This window comes from Acinonyx jubatus, chromosome A1 (assembly GCF_027475565.1).
Source record: "Acinonyx jubatus isolate Ajub_Pintada_27869175 chromosome A1, VMU_Ajub_asm_v1.0, whole genome shotgun sequence".
Classification (NCBI taxonomy): domain Eukaryota; kingdom Metazoa; phylum Chordata; class Mammalia; order Carnivora; family Felidae; genus Acinonyx; species Acinonyx jubatus.
Window position 1 is genome coordinate 128,617,704 of NC_069380.1, and position 13,460 is coordinate 128,631,163.

Consider the following 13,460-nt stretch of genomic DNA (forward strand, 5'->3'; position numbering starts at 1 on the left):
TATGGGGGTGGTGCTTCACTATCTGTATTTTTAATATGCTTTCCAGTTATTTCTAATGCACGGAAGGTTATGACTACTGGAATACTTACTTAGAAATGCACTTTAATATGTGAGATTCAAATCGGAACTGTAAAATTTTGAATTAATACCTTTTTCTCTGAGGCAAACAGCCATGCTATGTAAGTATTGCTGAGTGCTACATTTTAAAAAGATATGTAAAAGAGAAAACATCACAGAACAGCAGAGACACTTTCTCACTGTCCTGATGCCTATTCCAACTTTATCGTGTGCACTTAATTAGACTTCTTCTGTAAGACTCATCCAACTTTGCTTCACTTAGAGGGAGTATTTCTTAGATAACTCTATGACTGTGCAACTTTGGCATTTAAAAACTCTTGGCTGTTTTCTCTTTAGCAAGAGAGATCTAAAGACTTCTTACTATTATCAGAAGACAAGCAAATGTATTTGGCGAGCTTTCTTCATCGTAGGAGCACATGCACCCCTTCCTCCACAGACAAAAGCATAAGGAGGAAGCACATCCATTAGGGCAGCCCAGCCACACTTGCAGGTGGCCACGACCCCGAGCACAGAGTTGCTTTCCAAGAACCAAAACCAGCATGGCTTCTCTCCAGCACACCTAGGGCAGAAGAACCAGAGACAGCGTTCAGATTCAGACTCTTACCCGTGAGCTCCCAATCCAAACATCTGGATGAGGGCTACAGACAAGGGTCAAAATCGAGAATGAGGAGCTGAGCACAAACCAGGACACAGGGGCTGTGGGGTAGGAAGACAGTGACAAGCTGCCCACACAATTGCCACAAATAGCTCTGGGGAATTCAAGCTTCCACCGTGAGAAGCAGAATGAACTGGGACCTACGTCCAGCCAATGGGGGCCTCAAGAGAAAACTCACCACCGTAGCCAGCGAGGGCTCCGCAACCCAGCGCGCTGGCTACAAGAGCTTCTGACAACCATGCTCCCTCGAGGATGTCCCTGCTCTGGAAGTGGTCCTGTGGGGTCCCCCCAGGCCCAGCTCACCAGGAGCCTAACAGCTGTGCCCACGGGCAAGCATCTGTGGGAGAGTCTGGTAATGCAGGCCTGGGCGAGCCTTTCTGGGGTGGCCTCCTCCGTGAACATAAAACCCTGTGACAGCCTTTTTATGATCAGAAATGACAATTTTCCATTTTCGTTAGAAGAAAAGTAACAAGACATACCTCCTTCCACGCTTCTTTCAGAGTCCTGACGTATGTATATGATACCTATTCTTTCATTAGGGTTTGCTGTTTCCCTCAGTAAGCCACTTAAAATGACCTGTAAGAAACCCCATGTGGTATGAAAATGAAGATATAATCTGGTTTTACCACAGGCTTCAGGGGCTGACTGGACACTTGACTGAGTTTTATTCTGTGCTACTGGCTGGCTGTGGCTCATGGCTAGTCAACTCAAAGTCTCCTCATGACGCAGGTTTGGGATATTTCTGCTATTCCTCTCTTTCCTTTCCCTTGTCTCTCATTTCTACCGCCCCTTCCCCTGTCTCTTCAGTCTTACATGCCGAGTCCAAAGTCACTCTTGTCTAATACCTGTAAATCATATCAAATTACACACCACCCCCTGTGTAACTTCCTGTACGATTCCAACAGGTGCTACCAGAACACCAGGCACCCCAGAGGTGGGGGTTGTCAGTGCCATGCGGTCCAGGGGAGAGAACCTTGGGCCAACACAACAGGGCTCTCATCACCTTAGAACCCACTTTCGGAGCCTGTCCCTTGTTGGAGCACAAACTATATAAAAGTTAGACTCTTAAGTTTGAGAGCCACTGCCTAGGTGGTCCTCCTAAAGAATACCTTTCTTCACTCTAGATCCATGATTATAACCCAGCAATGAACAACAACAAAAATAATTATGACTATTTAATTTGATTCTCACAATACCCTGAAGAGTGCAGTTTCCTCCATTTTCTGGGTGAGAAGATAGACTTAGAAAGGCCAAGCAGTCTGCCCCGGGTCACATGGTCACTGTTGTCCGTGGTGTTAACCAGGCTGCCCGACATCTGATGTGCCCTTCACCATGTCGCACACCCCCTTTGCTCTCCATCCACGGTCTCTCTCTCCCCTGCCTCCCCAGACCCACCAGGCCACCAGCCCTGCCATCCTTCCTCTGCCACGCAGCCTTCTCAAACTCTGCCCTGAGCCGTCCTTCCCCCGGCCTTCCCACACATCCTCTCCCAGGACGCCCATCCCTACGCACATGTGCAGTCTCTCTCTAAGGTTGTGCGTGATCACGGGTTGTCTGAAACAAAGTCTGGCCCACCAGAGCCCGCCCTGGCTGCTTCATGGGTCTGTAAGTTAGAAACTCCCAGCAACGGAGAGGCGCTTCTTTCTCCAGCTGCTGAGCCCACCCTTGCCGGCGTTCACACCACGGTGTGCGGGTGTACATGTGGCCCGCCAGGCCTGGGCTCTGGAGGGCCGCCAGCTCCGGCTGCCCGGCTTGTCTCTGCCCGCCGAGACTGTCTGCATTTCACCACTGTCCAGGCCCATGCCCAGCAGGGCACAATGCCAGAACTGTGCTTCCTTCCAACAGGTAAAGGATCCTGCTCAGGTTGCCCCGCATTCCCTTTGCACTTGCCAGGTCTGTGTGATTTATGCAGATGGCCTGATCTGAGTTTGTTGGAAGCAGATGTTCGCATATGCAGAAAAACCCCTTGTGAGCAGTGACCTTCCTTGTCGAGCCAGGAAGGTCTGTTCTTTGACGGGAAAAAAATAAGACTGAGCAATTAAAAACGGTCAAGCCAAATTTCTGAAAAGCAATCATCTCGGGACCCAGGTCAGGTAGTCTCTTCTGAGATCGCTGGGCCTCCTGTCCTGCTAAAGGCCGCTAATGTCATCCCCCTGGACCACGCGGGGACAGCCTGCAGGTGAGGTGCAGTGATGATGAGTGGCACATTGGTTGAATCAGTTGGACCCTCTACAGACACAGCAGCAGCCCTCACGTCCAGAGACTAGCCTTGTTCAGTGAGTAATTATGGCCTGGCACTTAATGTGTGCCTCTGTGCCAGAGACAATCCTAAAGTGCTTTGTATGTATTAACTTACTTACTTTTCATGAGACTACCCCCTCTGTAGAGAAGACATACAACTAGTTAAGTGATTCGCTCAAGGTCACACTGCAAGTGGCAAAGCAAAGCTCTGAAGCCAGGCTTCCAACTCCAGCATCCACGCAGAGAAGGATAAATCAGGATCCGTACGCTTCCTGTCTTCTCATCGCTGCAGACAGCAAACACCACAGGATAAAATATTATCGAAGCAAGGCGGGAGGAAATCAGGAATGATTGGAACCAGGCACCGACACTCCCTCACAGGTGGTGGGGCTTTGCGTGTTACGTAAGGAAAATGGTGTTGCATACAAGGTATTTTTTTGTGGCTGTACTTGAGACAGAGTATGAAGTGTGCCCTCCTTCCTTCATGACCGGCTCCTTCAAATCTCTGAGATCAAAGACCCCACAGATGATTAGGTGAGGACAACAGTGGATCAAACCAGGGAGCAGCCTGGAGAAGGTGCCCGAGTTTGTGGGTGGCCTGTGGGTCCCCTCCTGTCGCAGCCTCTCCTAGAAAGAGAAGTGAGCTTCCTGGAGGACAGAGGTCAAGTGTGTGGGAGGGGCTCTTTCCCACCCCCCACCAAGAGCAGAGCCTGGGGAATTCTCTCCTGAGGCTCCCGGTGATTCTGGAAGCAAGGGGGCTGTCTTCTGTTGGAGGTTGGGTGAGGCCAGGAGCAAACTTGAACCACTGGTCAAATAAGTGACTCTCACCTTCCCCCGGCAGCCATTGCTGCCCAGTGATGGGCAGAGGCAGGACCTTCTGGTGATTTGAGGTGGACCAGAGGAGGGAAGTGGTAACGTAGAGTTTGACCCAAGGGAGCACTTTCAGCTGGAAATGCAGCCATAGCAAAAGTACCCCAATTTGAATATTTACCCAAGAAGGACTACATTTTCAAACAGTCACTAAAAAAAATACCATTGTGTTTGAATTTCCTGGATTGGGACAAATTTCATTTTCCCATTGCTGAGTGGGCGCAGGGCTCCCTTTTTAAGGAAAGACCGCACAGTTAAATAAAACAAGTTTCATGTTGGCCCATGGAAGATTTGACAATGTCAGTTTATATGCACCACACGTGCTTTAACACATTTGTCTCCACAGCCCAGGGAGGGAGGGCCATGTGGTGGGAGACAAGAGTAGGTGGGGTAGCTTACTTCTTGAAATTTCAGGTAGGTTTCTCTGGGGACCACTTGTTATGGAACATATTCACAAGGGGAGACCATCAGAAATAGTTTTTACACACACACACACACGCAGCGTTGCTAAAAAGAAAGATTAAGCTGTGTATGAGGATTAAAAAGGCTGAAGCTGGTGGCTTGTGTTTTAGAAAGCTTGTGTTTTAGAAAGGTTGGTCAGGGACAGCTAGTGATATTTAAGCAAATATCTGAGTGAAGGGAGGCACGGCTAAATACTGTTTGAAATGGGTAATGAAATTGGGGTGAATTTTTTGTGTTATGGACTGAATGCTTGTGTTCTCCCCCAATCTGGGTGTTGGAGCCCCGCCCCCCACAATGCGGGGTATTTGGAGGTGGAGCCTTTGGGACATAATTAGGTTTAGATGAGGTTGAAGGCGGGAGCCCCTCAGGAGGGAAGTCGTGCCTTTATAAGAGACCCAGAGCTCTTTCTTGCTCTCTCTTGTGAGGACACAAGGAGGCAGCTGTCTACAGGCCAGGATGAGGTCTCTCACTGGAACTGAATCTGCCGGCATTTTGATCTGGGACTTCCCAGCCTCCAGACAGTGAGAAATAAATATGTGTTGTTCAAGCCACCCAGTCTGTAGTATTTTGTTACAGCAACCCAAGCTCACTAATATAGTTTGACTTTTGTCTTGTTGAGTTAATGTCTGCTCTTACTCATTTCAGAACTTGTTGGAGATAAGCTCGAGAAATTATCCCTACAGGTCTGGAAGGCCATCTCCCTAGCTCCAGGAAGACAGATGGTAGCCAGGACATGAGTCAGAGAGGTAGTCATATGGGGAAAGGTACGAAGTATAAGATGCCCTCCCTCCCTTACTTGGCATATAGGTAGGCCACTGACCAACTGCAGCGACCAACTCACTATAGGCCAAAGCAAATTACGAAGATTATGGAGATTATGAAATTATTCATATCTATGCCAGGGTGACAGCTAGGAGCCAGGACTGTTGGGGAAAATTGGAATTCTGGCTATGCTAGTTTATACTTCCTGGTTCCATGATAGATGGTCCTAATCCAGCCCTGGCTCTTCTGTCACAAGTTCCCCAGGGGCAAAGTTACCATTGCTTCAGACTTGGGCGGCAGGCTGGCGATAGGTAAGACCTGTATTTAGGTTTAGGGGAAAGCACAGTCTTTCTTAGGCCTCATTCCTAGATGTCAAGTGATAAAATGATAATTTGGAAAAAAAGGTATTTTGCCTTTGTTACTTGTAGATGTACTTCTCTGAGCGTATTTACAGTTCAGGGTGGAAGAGTTTTGGGGCAGGGTCCTCACATTCCCACAACCCATGCTTTTACTTCATCTTGATACCATTCAGAGCACTGGAGTGTAGCTGTTAAGAATGACAGCTCAGGGGCGCCTGGGTGGCTCAGTCGGTTAAGCGTCCGACTTTGGCTCAGGTCATGATCTCGCAGTCCGTGGGTTTGAGCCCCGCGTCGGGCTCTGTGCTGACAGCTCACAGCCTGGAGGCTGTTTCAGATTCTATGTCTCCCTCTCTCTCTGACCCTCCCCTGTTCATGCTCTGTCTCTCTCTGTCTCAAAAATAAATAAATGTTAAAAAAAAGAAAAAGAATGACAGCTCAGGGGCGCCTGGGTGGCTCAGTCGTTAAGCGTCCAACTTCGGCTCAGGTCATGATCTCACAGTCCGTGGGTTCGAGCTCCGCATCGGGCTCTGTGCTGACAGCTCAGAGTCTGGAGCCTGCTTTGGATTCTGTGTCTCCCTCTCTCTCTGCCCCTCCCCCACTTGCACTCTGTCTCTCTCTGTCTCAAAAATAAACATTAAAAAAAAATTAAAAAAAAAAAAAAAAGAATGACAGCTCGGCCACCAAACTGCTCAGGTTGGAAACATGGCTCTGTCACCTTCTAGTTGTATGACATTGGGCAAGTTACTGAACTTCCTGTGCCTTTGTTGCCTAAACATATTTAAGAACACTATCTTCCTCATAAGGGTGCACAAAAGTTAAATGAGGCCATCCATGGACAGGACTTATGCAGCACCTGACATATATTGAACTGCTCCAGGGGTACCTGGGTGGCTCAGTTCGTTAAGCATCTGACTCTTGATTTCGGCTCAGGTCATGTTTCACAGTTCGTTGAGTTTGCGCCCTGCATTGGACTCCGTACTGACAATGCAGATCCTGCTTGGGATTCTCCCTTTCTCCCCCTCTCTCTGCCCCTCCCCTACTTGTGCTCTCTCTCTCTCTCTCTCTCTGAAAATAAATAAGTTTTAAAAATGCTCCACAAATATTGGCTCTTACAATTATTATAATTAACATAACAATGTTAATAACATGTTTTAAGAGCTAAATCTCTAACAGATTATTGTCCTCCATCAGGGATAGGGAGTCTGAGTGCAAGCATGGGTTGTTGTGGCCAGAGAAAATGGAAAAGATCTGAGCCAGGTCATGGAATATGGGCCAAGGTAGATGGCTGAACAGGAGGAGCTAAAGGAAGCCAGGCGGGGAAGAGTCCGTCCGTGGAGTCAGGAGGTTGCTTGATGTGGTCTGGGCACAGCCATGAGACCAGTTCCACTGGAGATGGTGGATTGAGCTGGAGGACAGTGGGCAAGAGGGCATCCTATGGTGAGGATTATGGGACAGAAACCACAGAGAGGGCCTCCTACAAGTAGCTTTCCCTCCTGGCTGCCTGATGCTTCTCTGTATCCAAAAATGGTTGGATATTTTCCCAGAAGGTGTGAGCAAAGGGCTACCTGGGACTTTGGGAGTCCATGCCAGCTCTCCCTTTGGTGATGCACAGCCTTTGAGTTAAGGCTCTTGCATGCTGGACAGGTACAGAGAATCCGAGAGTCCCTCCCCGTCTGGGGGCCATCCCACCTCCCTGGCTGAGATAAGTTTCTTTGAGCCTCAGCTACTGTTTCTCCATTGGTTGAGACTCTCTTGGTTTTGAGGATTCAACGCAATTCAACCTGGCTTAAGAAAAATGGGAGTTCATTGATTAGTTTAACTTTGTTAGGAGATGTTGGCATCAGGTATAGTCTGATCCAAGGGCTCAGACAGTGTTGTGAGGATCTGCTTTCTTGCCACTTCTTGACTGTTTTCTATAGTGTTGGCTTCCAGGGCAGCCCCATGTATGTGTTATCTTACTTATGGCAATTCCAGTAGAAAAAAACCAAGATCCTTTTTCTTGCTGCCCAGCAGAGGTCTTGTCATATCTCATTGGTTCTTATTAGGTCACAGACTCAACCCCGAACCAGCCACTGGGGCCAATGAATGTAGTGTTCTGAGTCTTCAAGCCTCCATTTAGAACTGGGGCTAAAATCATGAGGATGTGGACTGAATGCAGGGGAGGAAATTGCCAGAAGAAGGGCAAAAACAACAAAAAACAAATAAAAGTAGCTTCTTTGTACTGAGCCAACAAAGTGATTGGTAAACATGAGATTTGTGTGTCTGGAATACAGACCCAAGTGATGTTTAGTCTTAGTTATATGGGAACAGCTTTCCTCTTACTTGCTCTAGCATTCCTCAGACTTTGCCAAGCGGGCCCTGCTCACGCTGCAGTTAGCGTATTTTTAATCCCGACCACTTATGGCCCTCAATCTTAAAACACGGTATGCCAGCTTCATTTTTCTAATTGAAATTATGTGACATTTACTCCCCTTTCTTGTTCCTTTGACCTTGCATTCTCCAGTGTCTCCCTCCTATTGTGCTACTGGCTGAACAGAAAGCTGTTCTCCAATGACCCAGGCCTGTCATCTCGTCTTATCCCAACTTGACTGATGTTTGAGGATACAGCTTTAAGATATTTCCTCATTTGGCCTACCTGGAGCTGGAAGGCTGAACTGGTAGATAAACTTCCGTGATCTATGAATAAGCTCTGTGATGAAGGGGACCTGTGTCATTTAATTCGTGAATCTTGCAGAGGCGTTTGGGCATTTCTAAGGAGGACTAAAGCTGCCATGATGTAAGTGCTGTGAATTAATTCTGTTATAAATGTTACAAAATGGTATACAAACAGATAAGTAAAGGGCTAGCCAATGGAGAGCTGTCACAGCCAGGCCAGCGTGCCTGGACTTGGGTCCCACTGGGGATCCCTTGACTTTCTTTTTTCAGATTTTATTTTTAAGTAATCTCTACATCCAACATGCGGCTCAAACTTACAGTCCTGAGACCAAGAGTTGCATGCTCCACCAATTGAGCCCGCCAGGCACCCCGACTATTTCTGAATAGGAGGGAGACACCCCCTCCTCATGACCACCGTGCATTGAACACATTCTAAGTGTCCAGCCCATACATATCTCCTTTACATACGTGATTCTATTTTATGGCTGCAATAATTCTGCAAGAGGAGAATCCCCTTCTCAAATGGCACCTCCTCACCTGAAAGCACACCTTATTCCTGGCAGGAATCCCTAAAAACATAAAGGACATACAGAAAACCAACCATCCAACCTAACTCAGTGCACCGTGGGACATGGGCGGCTGGCGTGGTGTCCTTTCATTAATGGAAGCAGCCTTGAGGGAGGAGTTCATCGTTCCCTGTTTGGCAGGGCAGCTGAGGAAGACATCATGCAAGGGTTAAAATAACAGGAAATGATGCAAAACCCTCTCAAATCCCTTCCTTCCCCCTTCCTTGCCTCTTGCTTGTCCAGAGTGGAGATATCTGAACCCCTGCATTTGCATTCCTTCCTCTTGGCTGACAGTCCCTCTCCCTGTCACTGATTTCTGTTTATTTCGTATCCCTTTTACCCAGTCTTCACATGCTCACTCCCTTCCTCTGCAATGGCCCTTTCCGTCATGGAACGGCTGCTTTGACTTGTTCCGCTGTCCCCCAGCCCATTCACTTCGTGCACATCTGCATCACTTTATCTGTTTGTCTTTCAGTGCACATTTAGTGGCCTTTGCGTGACATCCTCCCTTGTTTTTTTGTTCTTTCTTTTTTTTTTTTTATATCCTCTTGTCTGTTTTGACTGATTTGCTCCCCAGTGAAATTGCACTTTCCGTGCTGCTTATCTAGCATTGTCCAACTTTCATTTCCGTCAAGGACAGCCACTGTGTACCTGAGCTGCATACTTGGATTTTGGTCTTTTATTTCTCCTTTGTGGCTTCCTGTGTTCAAACTCCAGCTCCACTAAACACTGACACTTGGCTCTGGCAGAGTTGCTTTACCTCTCTACCCCCGTGCGTCCTCTTCTGTTAGACAAGGATGTTATCCATACTTCTTTGTAAGATTCCTATGAAGATTGAAATGAGCTATTTAATATATGGAAGGTGTTTAGAACATTGACTAGCGCCCAAGAGTCGTCTGATAAGTGTCAGTTCATGCTGTTGTGTTGGTGGCCGTCACATTGTTCTCACATTTTGATTCCCTGGAGTTCCTCAAGAATGGCAAGTGCAGAGGTGGCTCCATGGTGGAGGGACAGAGGGCAAGTTGGATGGTGGCCAGGTGGAGGCATAGTGTGTGTGTGCCATGTCAGCTTATTGTTCCCTGATGTACTTTTTGCAGACTGGGGAGGAAAGTTATCTGTCCTTCAAAGACGGTAAGACACCACTCTTGCTCACAGAATAAGCAATAAAATAAAAAATAAAGGAGCTTGGTTAAATACAGCCTTGGTAGAAAATTCTTTTAAAACATAATGAAGCTAAAGCAAGCAATGCCCGGTAGGATTGGCGCTCCATCTGCTTTGTTCTCTTCTGATGCTCTGTCAAGACTCCTAAATGCAGTCTGGATTTTCAAAACATCTGTAATCAGCCAAGCACAGTTTTGAAGCTGTTTAGCAGTGACATTATAATCTGTATTTCTTGCTACTCAGCTGTGCCTGGCTACTGTGCATCAACCTCCAGAGAGGACACCAGCCACTGCACGCCGTTCAAATGGTGTCCAACTTCGGGGGGACTTGGCAATGCGTATGGGCACTTTCTGTGTGTGTGTGTGTGTGTGTGTGTGTGTGTGTGCATGCGTGCGTGCGCAATTTATTTTTGTTTCTGGTTATAAAGGTAATAATGATTATTATTGAACCATTGGAAAATAAAAGGAAAAGGGTGTAGAAGCAGCAACAAACATGTATAATCCATTCAACTGGAAGTAACCATTCTCAGTGTTGTGTATGTGTAAAAGATTTTATTTTTACACACACACACACACACACACACACACACACACACCCCTATTACTCTATATCTGTATATCCTTTTTTTTTCTTTTTTTTAATGAAAACCAAACTAGGATTGGGGCACCTAGGTGGCTCACTCGGTTAAGCTTCCAACTCTTGGTTTCAGTTCAGGTCATGATCTCATGCTTTCATGAGTTCAAGCCTCGCATCGGGCTCTGTGCTGGCAAAGCGGAGCCTGCTTGGGCTTCTCTCTCTCTCCTTGCCTCTCCCCCACTTGTGCTGTCTCTGTCTCTCTCTAAATAAATAAATAAATAAATAAACTTAAAAAAACTAGGATTATGTTGTATATACATTTGGGATACTGGGATTTTTTGACAGCATCACATCCTATTTTTTCTATCCTTATGTATTTCTTACAAATACAGTATTTGACAGTTGCCCTAATATTTGTCGGATGAATGTTGTCAGTTCAGGCCCTCCAAGAAGCAGATGCCAAGGGAGGACTCACTGTATGGGAGCATATCAAGAGCAGTCCCTATGAAGGACAAAGGGAGAAGGAGCAGGAAAGGCTGGGTGTGAACGGAGAGTGGAAGGAAGGTTTGCGTAGGAAGAGCAGCATAGTTCTGAGAAGGTCTTGCCCGGGCTGGTGGGGAGTCGTACCTGGGCAAAGGTTGCCCATTGGACCATTCTTGTATTGGGCCAGCATGGCCTGGATCTAGCACACCCACCATGTTCACTCAGTGGCTGGGGGCAATGGGCAGGAAGCATGGCGTCCACATGAACGCTGATGTGGATCCAAAGGGATGACAGCTGGAGGCTTCTGGTCAACTATGCTACCCCCACAGGAGATTGTGTTGAAGAAGATCTGAATGGAACAGTTCACTGTCACCGCAGAGGTAGCAAAAATTCTTGAATTAACCCTTTATTGTTAGCTATTTTGACAATTCTCATTTGTTGCCGTTATACATTATGAAACAATAAACGTTATTCGACATAAATCTTTGTGTTCTTCATGATAACTTCCTTGCAATTAATTAATATGCAGACTTCTGGATGCACATGGTACATTGCAAATACAAGTTTTTCACCTCAGTAAAAAATGGAGAGACCAACAAAGTCAAAAGCTACAAACTTAATCCTAGAGGCAACAATGAATGAGACTTTCATGGACATTTTAGAAAATGGAAAAATATTAAGGTAAATGTTAACAGATCAATCAAAGGGAAGAACATTGAAACCTAAGTTATCTGCAGAGGAGGAGGCCGGTAAACCATGGAAGCCCTGCAAACTTTAGGGATTGGAGGTGTCCCGTGCCTTAGAGGAGTGTGGGGGCTGAAAGCAGGATTGCTTGGAAGTCTGTGTAAGAAGTCTGACCACCACCATCCCAGGTGACCACTATCATCCAGGAGATGGGAGCTTTAATCTCACAGCGGCTGGCGGCGTGGGGATATTGGCCTGGGCGGAGGACACGAGCATGATATATAAACACAGAGATTACATGAAGGTCTACATATGGCCCCTGGCCCCTTCCACCGTTCCACTTCTTGGCTTCAGTTTTTCCATCTTACTGGGGTTAGGGTTATAATAGTACTTTACCGTCCAGTGTTGTTTTAAGGATAAAATACATAAAACATGTTGAACAGTATCTGGCACCTAGTAAGCGCTGTGTACATATCTGCTATCGTTGTTGCCTCCATTGAGCTTTCTCTTTTTGTCTCGTTTATCCGTTTTTCTATTCTCAGGCTTTATCATACTTTTTTAAAGCTCGTAAACCTCTATAATTTGTCTCTTCTTCTTTAGGATGTTTCACTTGAAGTCAACTTAAACATGTGGATTAATTTGGAGAGCACTGACCTCTTAACAAGATACAGCCCTCCGCGTTCAGAATGTGTATGTCTGCTCATTTATTTAAATATTCTGTGTCCTTCAGACATGTTTTTAGTTTTATTATAATTTCTTCATACTTCTCCCTAATTTTGTTCCTAGGCCCTTTGTAGTTGTTGCGAATGCAAGTGGAAATTTGGATGCCAAAATATTTTTAAACTAGTAAATACTGATACTTAAGAAGGCTTTACATAATTGTTTTGTAGTGGGCTAACTTAATATTATTAAATATTTTTAGTATTTCTAATAGCTTTTTGGTAGATCCTCTTGGTGTTTTATTTAACAGTGTATCCATTCACCAAATATATTTCAAGTTGGTACTAGGAAGTGGAAACACAGTGGGTAATGTGACTGACACGGTTGCTTCCTTTATGAGCTTACAGTCTGATAGGGAAATCTACAATGACAGGTAATGATGAGAACAGAACTTGTCACCTAAGGCTTCTGGGAATGCCGTGGCAGTGACTACAGTCTTACAGAAATGGAATCAGTAGCAAAAGTTCTACAGTCCTCCTAAACCACCTGTGTTATAGGTGAATTCTGCCAAATATTTGTGGAACATAATTCTAAGCTTGAACCAATTCTTTAAGAGCACAAAAAGGTAAATGTTCCTCAATTCACTGTATAAAATTAGTATACTCTTGGGATCCAAACTAAAGAAGTCAGATATGAATGAAAATCCAACAGTTTATGATGTATGTATACCTATATGTGTAGCTAGAGCTTTAATGACCTGATTTCATTTAACGTAAAAATGCAAAGATGGTTGAATACTAGAACAGCTATTAATGTTGTTCATTCATCATAATAGGGCACGCGGGTGGCTCAGTTTGTTGAGTGTCCAACTTAGGCTCAGGTCGTGATCTCACGGTTCATGAGTTCAAGCCCCGTGTCGGGCTCTGTCGGAGCCTGGAGCCTGCTTCGGATTCTATGTCTCCCTCTCTCTCTCTCTGCCCCTCCCCGACTCACTCTCTGTTTCTCTCTCTCAAAAGTAAATAAATGTTAAAAAAAATTTTTTTTAAATGTCATTCGTCACATTAACAAAAATGAAGACAAGGTGAGAGAGGAAATCTAGTACAGTAGAGTCATATCTTAACTTCTACAAATTCAAGTATATGCTTTTCATGCCAACAAAAGCAAATGGTCAAGCAAGACATGCTAGATTTTCTGGAGCTGTGTTCACAGGGGAAAACACATGCAGACAGGAGTAGTAGAAAATGTGTC